This window comes from Eucyclogobius newberryi, unplaced genomic scaffold (assembly GCF_026437365.1).
Source record: "Eucyclogobius newberryi isolate DKJ021-1_F unplaced genomic scaffold, fEucNew1.0.hap1 SCAF_10, whole genome shotgun sequence".
Classification (NCBI taxonomy): Eukaryota; Metazoa; Chordata; class Actinopteri; order Gobiiformes; family Gobiidae; genus Eucyclogobius; species Eucyclogobius newberryi.
Genome location: NW_027315724.1, coordinates 35,397,464 through 35,413,427, shown reverse-complemented (window position 1 = coordinate 35,413,427; position 15,964 = coordinate 35,397,464). Strand labels below are relative to the sequence as shown.

At 42.3% G+C, this 15,964-nt stretch overlaps 1 pseudogene; it reads left to right on the top strand.

Moving 5' to 3' along the window:
* Nucleotides 1-7,539: 7,539 nt before the first annotated feature.
* Nucleotides 7,540-8,849, top strand: LOC140371747 (E3 ubiquitin-protein ligase TRIM21-like; annotated as a pseudogene).
* Nucleotides 8,850-15,964: the final 7,115 nt, after the last annotated feature.

Below are 15,964 nucleotides of genomic sequence, written 5' to 3'. Positions count from 1 at the left end.
TATGAACCGATAATATGTGTTCAGAATTCTAATTTTGAGTTACTGTGTTCTGGTACAGTTCCCCGAGGATTTGGTGCTGTTCAGAATACGATCACTTTCCTAAAATCAAATGAATACATAGTTAGATGATGTACTTTATTGTCGAAACTGCACAGCATCAGTAAGAAAACATTAAGTATAACTAATTAATTATATTTACACTTCATTATTACACCAGAAGTACCAGAATACAATGTCTCTGATTGGACCATGCTTCCCATTTAATAAAGAAAGAAAGAAAGAAATACATAAAGAAAAACATAAATACAGAAACATACACCCAGTTTTTTTAAACGTTTATTAGTAGAACTTACAGCTGTTTTGCATATTTTTTTATGATTTGACATTTATTAAGAGGAATAACCCCTTCAGATGAGTCAATACGCACAACACAACAGACATACAAAGAGTCAGCATAGCATTCAGAATAAGTTAACTCATATTTCACTGCAGTTCAATTCAATATTCTGTAATTAAATACATTTTCAAACTATTCTTTCCATCACAAGCAGGTTTACTCGTGGCTTTACCTTCTTTAACGCTCGATCTCGTCAGATCTCAGAAGCTAAGCAGGTCAGGACCTGGTTAGCACTTGGGTGGGAGACCGCTGGGATTAATACAATAATAACTTGTGTACATAGATGGGGAAAGTGTTTTGCCCAAAGATACAACAATGGCGCTCTATAGACAGAAATGTAAAAAACAAAAACAAAAATCAGTTAATGTCCTGGAATAGGTTCAAAGGATGTCCTCTTCTCTGCAGTGTGGTTGTGTCTCTGGGCTCCGGGAGGTCAGCGGTGGCAGACTGAACCGTCCTTGCCCGCGGCTCCGTCGTGTTCTCGGTGATTCAGCGCGCTGGAAGGCTGGCATATGCTCAGCGAGACAGCAGTGTAAAAGTCAATTGTGTGCTTGTACCCTAAAGAGGCTGCTAATTATGGTGAGTTAAATAAAGTTGTTTACTGGTGTGACATGTTTTCAGGGTCAGAGACACAGGCACGCGATCTGAAACTACATGGTGTATCTGAAGAAAGAGAGTGGGAAATACATACAATAATTAAATTATTGTATAATGCTAAATTTTAGCATTTCAAATTTGTGTGCGGACGTCAAGAATAATAGATGATTATTCAGGACATAATTTTTTTTTAAAACTTAATTAAAAGTGCACTTATTAAATGTAACTTAAAATAAACACAAGATGTTTAGCGTTTTAGGAATTTATTCAATGCTTTAATGTTATTTTAGTTGGATTTTTTGTGTGTGCCATATATCAAATCAAATCAAATCAATTTATTTTTGTAAGGCCCAAAATCACAACAACAGTTGCCTCTGAGGGCCACAGGGAGAAATGAATCAACAATGTCTGTGGTGGCGATGAAGTCAGACAATGTCTGTGGTGGCGAGGGACGATGTCCCAGGGTCCTCTGTCCTTAGACTCTCCTTCTCGGCCAGGAAAAACTACAAAAAAAACCTCTTTGGGAAAAAAGCGTAGAAACCTGGAGGAGTTCCAGTGAAGGAGAGATCCGACTCTCACAGACGGACAGACGGACACGAGGAGACTGGAGCTGGACCCACTCTTCAGGCAGAAGAGGGACCGTCGGAGGCGAGCTGGACCCACTCTTCAGGCAGAAGAGGGACCGACTGAGTCGAGCTGGACCCACTCTTCAGGCAGAAGAGGGACCGTCGGAGGCGAGCTGGACCCACTCTTCAGGCAGACGAGGGACCGTCGGAGGCGAGCTGGACCCACTCTTCAGGCAGATGAGGGACCGTCCACACAGGGCAGGGACCACTTCACCAGGGGAGGGGCATCTGGGTCCACAGGTCCTCAGGAGTGAAAGAAAGAAAAGAAGGCGGTGAACAGTTTGCAAGTGGAATCAAAAAATAAATATTGTTTGATAGCATAAGTAGTCAGAAGAAGAGGATAGTGCTCAAGCTGTCATACTTCCCCCAGCACAGTTACTCCTAGGGCAGCGTAGCTAAAGCTGTGGGTTTATGTTTCTGTTCCTAACTAGTCTGACCATAAGCGATTTCGAAGAGGATATATTGTTTTATGTGTTGAATCCATTTGGCCTTTTGAGTCTAAGTACAGCTTTAATTTCTCTCCGCACTCTAAATGTATAATGCATTTCCCCCTCGTGCAGCCGGGCTCCATCCTTCATAAGTAATCTATGTGGACCTATTTGACCTTGATGTCTGCGCTGAGGTCGCTCCAGCACAAATCACACGACCGGCGCTCCTCTTCTCTGAGCGGTAACGGCAGCTGACTCATGTGTCCATCTGTCCACTCTGTCACGACCTTGGCCTCTCCGCCCTGCTCAGCCCTGCTCAGCCCTGCTCAGCCCTGCTCAGCCCTGCTCAGCCCTGCTCAGCCTCTCCACCCTGCTCAGCCTCTCCACCCTGCTCAGCCTATCCACCCTGCTCAGTCTCTCCGCCCTCCTCCGCCCTGCTCTGCTCTTCAGGGAGGGACAGTGAAGCAGTTTGGGCTTCCAGCTGCAAAGAAACTCATGAGTAACAACAGGGGATGATGTCGTCGTACGAATTACTTGATTTTTAACAATGGTGTGATGTAATTTCAACAAATACAGAAAAAATAGGTAATAATGGAGCAGCAGTGACACGGTCTGATCCCAAAGACCAGCACCGTCTGAATATAGTGGTAGTAGAAGTTTTTGTTGTTGTTGTTGTTGTTGTTGTTGTAAGATCTAAATGTCTGGAAATGTGCTTTTAAAGACTGGAGCTTTACTACTATTGCAAAGGTCAGTTTCAATCAGAAGTCTGGTCCTGCTGTGGTTCGGGTCAGCCAACGGTCGCACGCGCATCAGTCTGACCTCTGACCTCTGACCCTCTGATGTGCTTGTGTCGTTAAAAGGTGACGGGGAGTTCATCCTCTCACATAAGAGTCAGTCTGCAAAACGGGATCAAACTTCAAACCCAGGAGTTCTCCAAAACTTCATACCAGGAACCATATTTGGAAATTCATCTCCAAGAACCAGCCACAAGCTTCAGGACTATAAAAGCTAAACCTAAAGCAGGTCTGTGACGGGTTCAAAGGTGCGTGTACTTTCTCTTTTACGTGGACCTTTATTGAGTCTGAAATAAAACCTGGTTGGACATTGACAAATTAAATGATGATAGCATGGGCCTAAAGCAGGATTAAAACCAACAAAACAAGTTTAAACAAGAAATATGCTTGGCCTAAACCACGACTAACATGGGTCAAAATCAATCCAACCCAGGTCTAATACAGGCCAATAAACCAAGACTAAACAAGACGAACAAATGAAGGTCAGGAAAAGACCAGACGAGTAAACCTGTAAATCACAGCTACTTCTAAACCTAATTTAAGGCCAACATAAACCAGGACTAAACCAGGTCTAAAACAGGACTAAACCAGGACTAAACCAGGACTGAACCAGGTCTAAACCAGGACTAAACCAGGTCTAAACCAGGACTAAACCAGGACTAAACCAGGTCTAGACCAGGTCTAAACCAGGACTAAACCAGGTCCAAACCAGGTCTACACTTGGTCTACTCCAATCCACTGCAAAGCCACAGTCTGCAGTTGGACCCAAGATTGAGAAGCGTTTTCCCAAACAAAGTGGCAAAGGCCGACGCGGCTGTTCAAGAGACAAATAGTGTCTTTTTAAAAGCCTGTAACTGATCTGGATTACACAAGGACGTAAGGACAGGAGATGGATGGTCTCTGTGTCTGGGCAGACACAGAGACCATCCAGGTCCAGGCAGACAAAATAGAAAAAAATACATTTTAAAAAATGCCTTGTTTTGTTTAATTTATTTGTATTAAGATAAGATAAGATAAGATAATCCTTTATTGTCCCACATGGGGAAATGTGATTGATACAACGCAGTAGATACAGAGGAAAAGAACAGATCACTTATAGGAAGTTTAACACTCTCAATAGAAGAACTCTTATAAACACAAACTCATATAGACAAAACCTCCCATTTCCAACAAGGGATGGAGGATATTACCTGTCTTTTATAGATCACTATATCACATGCAAAAAAGGTTATTTAAAAATGTCATTATTTCAATCAAGATTGTTTTTTATACTGGTGGAATTTTTTGTCAAATATACTATAATCCAGATATATTTATTATTATTATTATTGTTATCATGATTAAATAATAATCATGATAACAATAATAATAATAAAAATATAATTTTAATTAGGCAGCAGCTTCAACATAAATATTTTGGTATTATATGTTAGAAGCTCAATTTCATCGGAAGGTAAAAACATTAAACTTTCAGTGAGACAACAACAGATACTGAACTAATCAGATATTAGTGCTGTTTGCAGTTTCATTTATATGCTCATGGACGTTCCTTTTTTACAGTGTAGAGCCATATGCTGCACGTCTTTACATGTCTCTGTTGAGCGTCTGTGTCCCGTCCTCTGTCCGTGACACTTTAGCATTATGTAAGGCAACACCGGACCTCGTCTATGAAACATGCTCCACACTTTCCTCCTGGACTCGCTGCAAACGTGACCGGGAAATCTGCTCATAAAAATCACATCCAGAAATTGAAAAGTAGATGCTGACTTTTTAGCCCAGAGCAGCGGTTCCCAACCTTTGTCCCTCTAAACCCCTTGTGCCAGCGACTTGACAGACCCTGGCAAACAACAACAACAACTATAGGAGTATTTTTTGTTATTCTACTGGAGAATAACAATAAAATACTCCTATAGTTGTCGTCGTAACCCTAACCCACAAATATGATCTACACCTTATTTCTAATCATATTTGTGCAGATTACTTATGTTTGTGTACCTGAACTTCTGAGCAGTCAAAGCTTAGGAGACCACCTGCAACAGGACACAAGGGATAATTCCTGGCTCCTACATTTAGATGAATGTCTCGACCCACTCTTCATCCCCATTTTACTGTAAATGATTTAGTGTAAAAAATGTGGCCAAACGCTTAAATTTGCCCAACAAAACAGGTGGTGTACCCTTCACCAGGAATTGACATAGTTCACCTTTTGTTGTATCTTTTTTGTATTTATTATTAAATGTAATTAAATGTAATTAATGTAATTAAGTAATTATTTTTTCTTTCCTTTTTCCTTTATTTTCTTTATGTATTTAATGTATTTAATGTGTTTAATGTATTTATTTCTTTGTCCGTACATTTGAATTGTGTTGAATCAAATAAACAAAACCATAAATAAATTAAATCAAAAGAAGACTGTTTCTCTTTTTCCCTACATCAGTTTAATTCCTCGTTTTTCTTTAGATGCACTGCGGCTCTAACAAGTGGGCCGCATCATCGTGTCAGCATCAGGCCCAGCTCGGATTTAAGAGACCTCCCTGTGAAACCCACGGCGGGATCCTGAGCAGGTTCTGATCCGTTGTGTGCGACTGACTAAAAATAGAAACGGGGCAGCGTCGAGTCTAAGAAGTTGTGACAAGACAGACCCAACAGTGCAGTCCCTGAAGCATCTTCAATAATTAACAAGTGGAATTTAAAGTAAAGCTGGAAACACGGAAACACGTTATACTCGCTTTTCACATAAGCTCGCACTCAAAAAAAAAAAGGAATGTTGACTTTAAATTACAGATGTGTCACAGTTTTGCATTTTTATTCATGTTAAATTATTCATGTTAAATATTTTTTTTGCTTGAAACCACAATTCAACACACAATTCAATGGGAAAGGCACAAACGTTTCACTGCATTTTACTGTTTTGAGCAGAACTGAAATAGCTGTTGATTTTCTCCTCATGCATAACTATTTTTAGAGCATAATTCTAGAGTAAATGGTTATTCATATGCAGCGGCGGTGGTCGGTGGAGGCATTTGAATGGGCTGGTTGTAAAGGGCATGTCAGGCTGGATATGCCATGTTTAGCATCGCATCGCGTTGTGCCATTTCAGGCTTTGGACGCAACGTGAAGGTCAGAAGAAGAAGAAGAGGAAGAGAAATGCACGTGTGACTCGCAGTAAAAAGCATTTAACGAGTGACGGCTGTGAAATGTGGGCTTTACAAAAATGAATCCAATAACAAAAATATTGAATCAATGAGCTGCCAAAAGATCGGATGAAAACAGCAAAAACAGTGTAGTAAAAAAAATGAAAAGAGACTTAGAAAACAAAGAGGTTTAGTTTCTGGTGTAGTTTCAGGAAAAGGCCCAGCCCACCGGACATGTCTGAGTTCCCAGTCCTGATTCGCAGATTGAGAATGACTCTTGGATGAGTTGAAATGTACAACTGAATCTTTTTCCACAACATACTGTATGATTTCTGCAAATTTGCGCCGTACCTGATTTTTACGTGTAAACAACGTGAAAAATAGAACTAGTTAATTCTAAACGTTTTACAGTGGTGCATACAAGTATCGCTCACTTATGCCGTGTTCAGACTGGGGCGACGCAGAATTTGAACACCAGTACATTTTTTATGCAGACGCCTGCGCATTCTCGACGCCCCGGACGCACGTCAAAATAAACAAACAGACGGCGCATTTGGGGCGTCTAGCGCACATGCGCAGTGGAGGTGTTGTCAATGTAGCTTCTCTTGGTGTTATTGGCGGATCAAAGTTGAGAGATTGGCTTTTGCATTTGCTTTTCAAAGCCCAAAAACGGAGGCGCTCGGTTCGGCGGCGTGTCTGAATCCACCAGATACTTCAGAGGCGATCCAAGTTTATATATATCATCATTTGCTTCAAGAGCTGCGTCTGGATAACCACCGCTTTCAGCGGTACTTTCGTCTGTCTCGGGTCCAGTTTGATGACTTGTTTTTCCGCATTGGTGGATAACGTACCAGGACACAAAATACAGGCGCTTCTCTGGCTCCTTCATGTACGTGACTCTTCCACCGCGTTCTGCAGATGTCTTCTGAATAAAAAAATGAACTCGTCAAACACAAGCTAGTGCAAATCATTTTGAACGCATCGACTATCTGTCTATCTATTTGGTTTGAGAGCTGACCTGAGCAGGTGTTGTTTCAAGCTCCTCCCCCACACTACTGATTGGGAGGAAATCTGGGCAACAGATGTTGAACTGCTCTACAAGTTGATTGGCTGGGTGTGAACAGGACATGTGACTTAGGGATTCAAGGACTGGTTACAGGGTGGCAATTTTAAAAACTGGGCATAAAACTAGTGGATTTTACCCTGGGTTACAATTGCGCCACAGAAAACGGTAACACAGTAAACTGGACTCTTTTGACTCTTTGGTGTGAACGGGTCGTAACGTTTCCATGCACTTGTAGTGAGTGGAGTGTGTAGTAGGGGGCGCTCCTGCCTTTGCATAATAGCACACTTTATGACATCACATGTTTATGACATCACATGTGCTTTATGACCGCCATAAAACAACAACAACAACAACAACAACAACTACATATCAGAAAGCAATCTGTGTGTACCAGAGAAGATCACTAAAGATCCTGAAGAAGAAATAATGTCCTCTTCAAGTGAAAGGAGCTTTGAGGAGATGTTGCGGTGCTCCATCTGTCTGGAGGTGTTCTCTGAGCCAGTGTCCATTCCATGTGAACACAACTTCTGCAAAGTCTGCATCTGTGAGGCCTGGGCCCCTGAGGGCCCCTGCACATGTCCTCTGTGTAACTGGAGCTATGACAGAAGACCTGAGCTCAGAGTCAACTATTTGCTCTTGGAGATGGTCTCTCAGTTTAGGAGGTCCTCTCTGCCGCACATGGTGGAGCAGAGGAGGCTGAAGGTCCAGGAGATCCAGCGTTGCATGGAGCTCAGTGACACAGAGGTCCACAGAGAGAGGGCTGTGGGGCTGCAGGTCTTCACTGATCTCATGCAGTCTGTTCAGAGGCGTCAGGACCGGTTCTTAGAGGAGCTGCAGGAGAAGCAGAGCCGGAGCCACAAACGAGCCCAGGAGCTGGTGCAGCAGCTGGAACAGGAGCGCTGTGAGCCTGAGAAGAGCAGCACTGAGGCGGAGCAGCTCTCATGCTTTCAAGTTCTCCTCCACTTTCTACGGCGCTGCCTTGTACTCACGCCCCCTGCTGGGCTGGATCAGCGTGAGCTTTGAGCCGGAGATGTGTGAAGGCAACGCGGCCCGGGTTCTGTCTGAGCTGTCTTCAAGATTAGAACTGTTGAGAATGCAGCAGTTTGTGGTGGATGTCACTCTGGATCCAGACACTGCTGAACCTTATCTTGTTCTGTCTGAAGATCTCAAACAGGTTTATGACATTGATGTGAAGAACGAGCTCCCAGATTCTCCTCTGAGGTTTGATCCTTGTCCTTGTGTTCTGGGAAAGCAGAGTTTCTCCTCAGGCAGGTTTTACTTTGAGGTTCAGGTCAAAGGGAAACTAGGTGGACTTTAGGAGTGGCCCAAGAGTCCATCAACAGGAAGGGATGGATCAATTTGAATCCTACAAATGGATTCTGGTGCATTGGTTTGAGAAACAAAGATAAGTACAAAGCTTGTACAAGTCCTTCTGCCCCTCTGTCTTTGCAGCGAGCTCCTCAGAAGGTCGGGGTGTTTGTGGACTATGGTGAGGGTCTGGTCTCCTTTTATGATGCAGATTCTGCAAATCTTCTCTTCTCCTTCAGCGACTGCTGCTTCAGGGAGAAACTGTTTCCATATTTCGGTCCCTGTTTGAATGCCGGAGGTTCAAACTCTGCTCCCCTGGTCCTCACTGCAGTGGAGACTTTCAGAGGTCAAAGTAACTAAGAACAAGAATAAAAGTTCTGAACTTCAGTCAAATGTAACTGTGGATACCTTTTACTCCATTTTGGACTGAAAGTACAAAGTTCTTCTCTTTATTGTTTAAGTTATTTTGAAATGTCTGAAGGTTTATTTTAATCCTGTTCATGGTACCCTCCTGTGAGAGGGTTTTGGGTTCAAGTCGAACAAAATATGTGGAAAAACGTCTAAAATTAGGAAATGTATTTTAATATTTAAATTCTTCATTGTAATCAATAAATCTGATTCTTTAATCCTACTCAATCTGTGAAATCTTCTTAAAGTGAGACAGATGTTTTTTCTTTTTGCTCAGTTTTCTCTCTAGACATTCAACCTTTGACCTTTGACATGTCCAGTCTTTTCTTCTTCCATTGAATCTACTTGATCCACAGATTTCTCTGGGACATGTTACTCCCACAGAGACATAAAGATCAGGCCTCCAAACTATAAAGGTGCCATAACATGCTTTTTTCACGTTTCGTAGTCTATCCTAAGTGTATAATTGATAATAATAAGTGTTGTGCAACACCCTTAACATAATAGTTAAGAAATATCACCCAGACCTTGGACCCCCTCACCAACCCGGAAATGCAGACGGCTTGGTTTGATATTCGCCCCCACCCTTGTGAAGAGCGATCTGGCTCCCCCGCCCAACCCGTGACGTAGTCTCAGAGCGCGTGTGTGCCCCGCCCACCCGTGACGTAGGCCCCACAGCTGTCTGCTGTAAGCTCCGCGAAGCAGTGCGGAGTGAGTGAGAAAGAGTCTACTTTGAGACTGAATAAAAACGTGTTGATTCTACAGCGTGCGCAGAACAGATATATCTATAGATCTATATACAAGTCTTATGTCCATCGCGCTCTTATTTCCTGTTTTTTTGGTATCGGATAGAACTTCTCTCCGTTTGTTTTCCCGGTTGCTGCATCAACTGTCACATAAACCTTCACCATTGTGATAATAGTAAAGAGTGCGATATCATTAATGACATTTTGGGCCTCTTTGAACCATGTTTCGTCGTAAATCGAAGCAGAAAAACTCCGGAATGGGCTTGTGGGGAGACAGCAGCGCTGAGCCGGGGGGGAAGGGGGCGGGAGGCGGCAGGCGAGAGGGGAGGGGTGAGGGGGGTGAGGGGGGTGAGGGGGGATGGTGACGCGTGCTTGCCCTTATGACGCGGTCTTGCCCCACCGCCCGTTAGTTTGGAGATTCGAGGAAAGGAGATAGTCTGTAATATAGCTAAACACTGCGGGAATCAATCAAAAAAACACTCTGGACATATATGAAGCACAAATAGCAATGTAAGAAGGTTAAAAGCTCTGAAAAGTCGATTTGGCATGTTATGGGACCTTTAAAGTAGCTCCTACACACACCAAACTGTAAAAGAGTCTGACAGAAACACACAAGGTTCTGAGCCTCATTTATCACTGTTGTTCACACATTTGCCGTAACCTTTAGGAACATTTCTGGAGAACAAGTCCAAAACACACCAAAATAATCGCCTACAAAACTGTTTACGAACAGATATATTGAGGATTTAGAAGCAGTCATTTCTGGTGCGTTGGCAGGTTATTGTGGCGCAGGACGGAGCAGGACGGAGCAGGACGGAGCAGGACGGAGCAGGACGGAGCAGGACGGTCACGAGGCGCCCGTGTGAACAGGAGGCATCTCTCTGGGCCGTGCCGAGTGTCACGAGCATGGCACACGCTCCTGTTTACATTCAGGTCCGGGCTTCGTGATGAGCGAACACGGTTGCTCTCGCCGACGTATGAAGTGTGCCATGTTCCACTCCACAGCTCACGCAAAACTCAAACGTGTGAGCGGTTCTCCGACGTAGAGCGCCTTTTGAAGGTAGAAAAGCAGCATGTCGACAAAAAGACGATGTAACATTTATAAAAGTCTGTTAGAAAAGAGAATATTGAAGCCGGTCGGTCGTTCATAAGCCAAATGTGACACTTTGGACAATGGTAATAATGGCAAAACATACAAACCAGACGAAGTTCTTTTGAAAAGCTTAATTAGAACGTTATAATTACAAATGACTTTTATCGCTGTATCGATATTCAACAGGTAAGTGCGTTTACGTTGTATAAGCTAATTACACAGAAGTAGATGAGGAAACTGGCAAATATATATGTATGATCTTGGTTTAAATAGTCTCCGTATGGGATTTTTGTTTTAAATAAATACAGAAATAATTTTTTAATCAGTGTAATTCATGTTAGTTTTGATCTATAAGCTTGAAATGAGTTCAATTGTAGGCTCACGTTCCGTTTTTAAAGCTGTGAACTTGCTGCCGTGTACTCCCAGTGTGCAACGTTAAATCAAAGTGTTTTATTGTAAATATTTGATGTAACTGCGATGTATGTCCCTGTTGTGTTGTCTTTTTTCTTCTTTTTTCTTACTGCGGAGACCAAATGAGCTCTGCAAACTGTAACAATGTTGGGGTTTTTGTTCTTTCCCTATGGATAAAATGTAAATAACATGTAGATAAATAAATAAAATACAACAGAATGAATATTTAATAAAACAAATAAAATAAATAAAATAAATAAAATAAATAAAATAAATAAAATAAATAAAATAAATAAAATAAATAAAATAAATAAAATAAATAAAATGCCCTGTAACGAGTTGGCCCCTATCCAGGGTGTACTCCGTCTAAGGCCCAAAGTCACTGGGATAGGCTCCAGTCACCCGCGACCCAGAACGGAAACAAACGGTGAATGAGTGAATAAAATAAATAAAATAAATAGAATAGATAAAATAAATAAAATAAATAAAATAAATAAAATAAATAAAATAAATAAAATAAATAAAATAAATAAAATAAATAAAATAAATAAAATACAATACAATGCAATACAATGCAATGCAATGCAATGCAATGCAATACAATACAATACAATAAATAAAATAGATTAGGTGAATGAAATAAATTAAATAAATCTAAAATTCTTTTCCAAGCGCCACTGTTTCTGAGATAACGTCACTCCTTCCAAATATTATGGCTAAGCATGGAGGAGCTAAACAGCTGATTGTGCACGTGGGTGCAGTGGACATGCGGCGGGAACAGACTGAAGTTTTGAAAAAAGACTTCTTGAAGTTATTCCACGTGCTTGATAAAATGGAAATCAAAACATTCGTAAGTGGACCTCTTCCAAACATCGACAGGAGGATAAACAAGTTTAGCCGGCTTCTTCAGCTGAACACATGGCTGTCCAAAGAGTGTTCCCCGAGAGGACTACACTACATTGAGAACTTCTATCTATTCTGGAAACGAGAGGACCTGTTTAAGATAAATGGCCCCCACCTATGCAGAGGTGGAGTGAGGGTGCTGACAGAGAACCTGCTCCACGCTCTGAGGCATTGGACGGGGCCTGGACAGGGTCCTGAGCAGATAGTTAGAGAAGAGAGGAATGAGAGAAGAATTCCTGCTCCATCAGCCAGAGACCGAGCCAATGTTTCAACATCAAAAGCACCACAACCTCAGCCTCCACCAAAGGATTCATCAGCAGCTGCTCCACCACCACCAGCAAAGGATTCAGCTCCAGCTGCTCCGCATTCACCTCCACCGCCTCCAGCAAAGGAACAATCTTCAAAGGCCTTGGACCCATCTGTGACAAGCCCAACAACATCCCTGTCATCGCCCCTGCCTTCACACCAGCCCTGGGTTCCCCCTGCAACATCTACTCCCACTAAAGATTCATCATTATCCTTCTCATCTCCACTCTCACCCATGGGCCTTCCCAGCCATTTTGAAAGTCTGATCAAATCAGGCATTAAGATGGCTCCACTCACGCCGAATATAGCAAGGGCTATGTCTTCCCTGCACAAGCCGACTACACCAACAAAAGCCCCACCACCCATCCCCCCTCGCCTCTCACCTGGTCCCAAACTCTCCTTGGCTACAAAAGCCCCACCACCCATCCAACCTCGCCTTTCACCTGGTATCTCCCATAGCTAGGATGCACTGGGTCTCAGCGTTGCCGGGACTTATTGTCACATTAAAAATCAAACCAACCCGGGGCCCTATGTAAAAAGAGCCCCCCCCTAGTGCTATTTCTGTAGTCACATCATCACAGAGATGGAAAAACAAAATGCGAGTCAGGCCCAATCTGAGAAATGTGATTCATATTCCCTGTGAAAAGATAAAGCCCAGTCTCACTGAAACTAGTCTGAAACTTGCTGTGCTAAATGTCAGATCCTTATGTAACAAATCTCTCTTAATTAATACTTTTATTTCTTCTTATAATCTTGATTTTATGTTTTTAACTGAAACATGGCTTGACAAAAACACAGGAAATGTAGTTCTGATAGAATCTGCTCCACCCAACTTTAAGTTTGAATCTGAAACACGAGAAAACAAAAAAGGGGGTGGAGTCTGTGCTGTCTTTAGAGATGAAATAATTACCCGCAGGTTGTCTTTTGGGGTGTTTTCATCATTTGAGTATGTATCCTTTAAAATGGAGCTAAAATGGTCTCCATCCATTCTCTTCATTGTTTTATACAAGCCTCCCCAGCACTGCCAAAGTTTTATTGATTTTACTGAGATGCTTTCAGTCGTATGCACAGACTTTGATGGTTTGGTCATTACAGGTGATTTCAATGTGCATGTTGATAATGTTTGTGACAGAAACGCTAAAGAGCTTGATGCTGTCCTTGAAACCTTCAGTCTTACTCAGCATGTGAGAGGCCCCACCCACAGCAAAGGACACACTCTAGATCTCATAATTACAAAGGGGGTAAATATTTCAAATGTTAATGTGATCGATGTTGCTCTGTCTGATTATTTCTGTGTCTTCTTTGACCTGTCTGTTTCTCCCAAACCTCCGGTTGGTCCTGCAGTTGTTCAGAGGAGACACTTAAGTGATGGCACAGGTGCACTGTTTATGGAAATGATAAACTTTGAAAATGTCTCATGTTCTAATGTAAATGATTTGTTGAACTCTGTTACATCTAGTGTTTTGAATGTTCTGGACACCATCGCCCCTATAAAGGCTAAAATGGTTAAAAATAAGCAGAAGGCGCCGTGGAGAAGTGATGATTCGGTCAGGGCACAGAAAAGGGAGTGCCGCAGGGCCGAACGGAAATGGCGCAAGTCAAAGCTCCAGGTTCAAAAAGAGATTTACAAAGAAAAGCTAAACATGTACAACCTAATCTTATGTAGAACTAGGGAAAGATATTTTTCTGAAATAATTGGAAGCTGCAGTAACAACTCGCGTGTCCTGTTTGCCACAGTAAACAGATTAACAAACCCTCCAGCTCAGCTGCCGTTAGAACTCATTTCCACATCCAAGTGTAATGAGTTTGCATTATTCTTTAATGACAAAGTTCAGGGCTTTAAAAATGCTATAAATCCCACAATGCAAAAAATTACCCTAAAACCACCAAGACACTTAGAGCTAACTCACTTTGCACCAGTAACTGACAAAACTGTCCATGAGATCATCACCAGTCTGAGTTCATCTACATGCTGCCTGGATGTGTTACCCACCAAATTTCTAAAGTCTGTGCTGAACAGTTTGTTAGCACCATTCACTCACATAGTTAACATGTCGCTTCAATCTGGAACATTCCCAATGTCTTTGAAAACTGCGGTCATAAAGCCTCTCCTAAAGAAGAGCAGTCTTGATGCCGCAGTACTGAGTCATTACCGGCCCATCTCTAATCTACCATTTTGGGGCAAAGTCCTTGAAAAGGTTGTTTACCAACAGCTCACAGATTTCCTCTTAATAAACAACTCATTTGATGTTTTTCAGTCAGGTTTTAGACCTCATCACAGCACTGAGACTGCTCTTGCCTGAACACTGACACGGGCAAAGCCTCAGTCTTAATTCTGTTAGATCTGAGTGCTGCTTTTGACACTGTCGATCATGGGATCCTCTTACAGAGACTAGAGGACTGGGTGGGCATCACTGGCACTGCCCTAAACTGGTTAAGGTCCTATCTGGAAGACAGGAAGTACTTTGTTGAAATTGGTAGCTGTGTCTCAGACCACATGACCCTGACCTGTGGAGTGCCCCAAGGGTCAGTCCTGGGTCCCCTTCTGTTCAACCTCTACATGCTGCCGTTGGGTCAGTTGATACGCAGTGAAAATGTGTCCTATCACAATTATGCAGACGACACTCAGATCTATGTTTCACTATCGCAGGTGACTATGGACCAGTAGATTCACTCTGTCACTGCATCAAACAGATCAGTGTGTGGATGCAAAACAACTTTCTCCAGCTGAACTCAGACAAGACTGAAATAATCGTTTTTGGCCCACAGAAACAAAGAGAAAGTGTTAGCGGTCACCTCCAGAGTCTCGCTCTAAAACCTACAAACCAAATTAGAATATCTGGGGGTAATAATGGACTCAGACTTGAACTTTAATAGCCACGTCAAATCAATAACATCAGCAGCTTTTTACCATCTAAAAAACATTGCCAAAATCAAAAATATACTGTCAAAACCAGATTTAGAGAGACTTATCCATGCGTTTGTCTCCAGTAGATTAGACTACTGTAACGGCCTGCTTACTGGTCTCTCCAAACGAGCTGTAAAACAGCTGCAGTACATCCAGAACGCTGCTGCTCGGGTCCTGACCAGAACCAGGAAGTATGAGCACATTAGTCCTGTTCTCAGGTCTCTGCACTGGCTCCCTGTGGCTCAGAGAATAGACTTTAAAGCAGCTCTGCTTGTGTACAAGTCTCTCCATGGCCTAGCACCAAAGTACATCTTGGATATGTTAGTGCCATATGAACCACCTCGGACTCTGAGGACCTGAGGGACCGGCCTCCTGCTGGTGCCCAGAGTCAGGACAAAACATGGGGAATCTGCGTTTCAGTTTTATGCAGCTAAAATCTGGAACAGTCTTCCTGAAGATGTGAGACAGGCTTCTACTCTGACAATGTTCAAATCTAAGCTAAAAACTGTTTTGTTTAGCTGCGCATATGACTGAAAGGATTTTTTCTTTGCACTCTTCTCTTTTGTTTGTGATTTTATTAGTTTAGAAAATCAGTTGGATTGATAATTTTTAATTTAGTTAATTTTATTGTATTTCTGTAATTTCTTTGTGATTTTAATGCATTTTTCCTGCTGTGTGAAGCACTTTGAATTGTCTTGTGTATGAAATGTGCTCTACAAATAAACTTGCCTTGCCTTGCCTAAAAGCAAACAAATACATTAATATTACCGAATAAGCATCATCAGTTGTCAATTGTAATTAATGTTCTTGTATTAAAGGAATAGGCCAATGCTGTGACC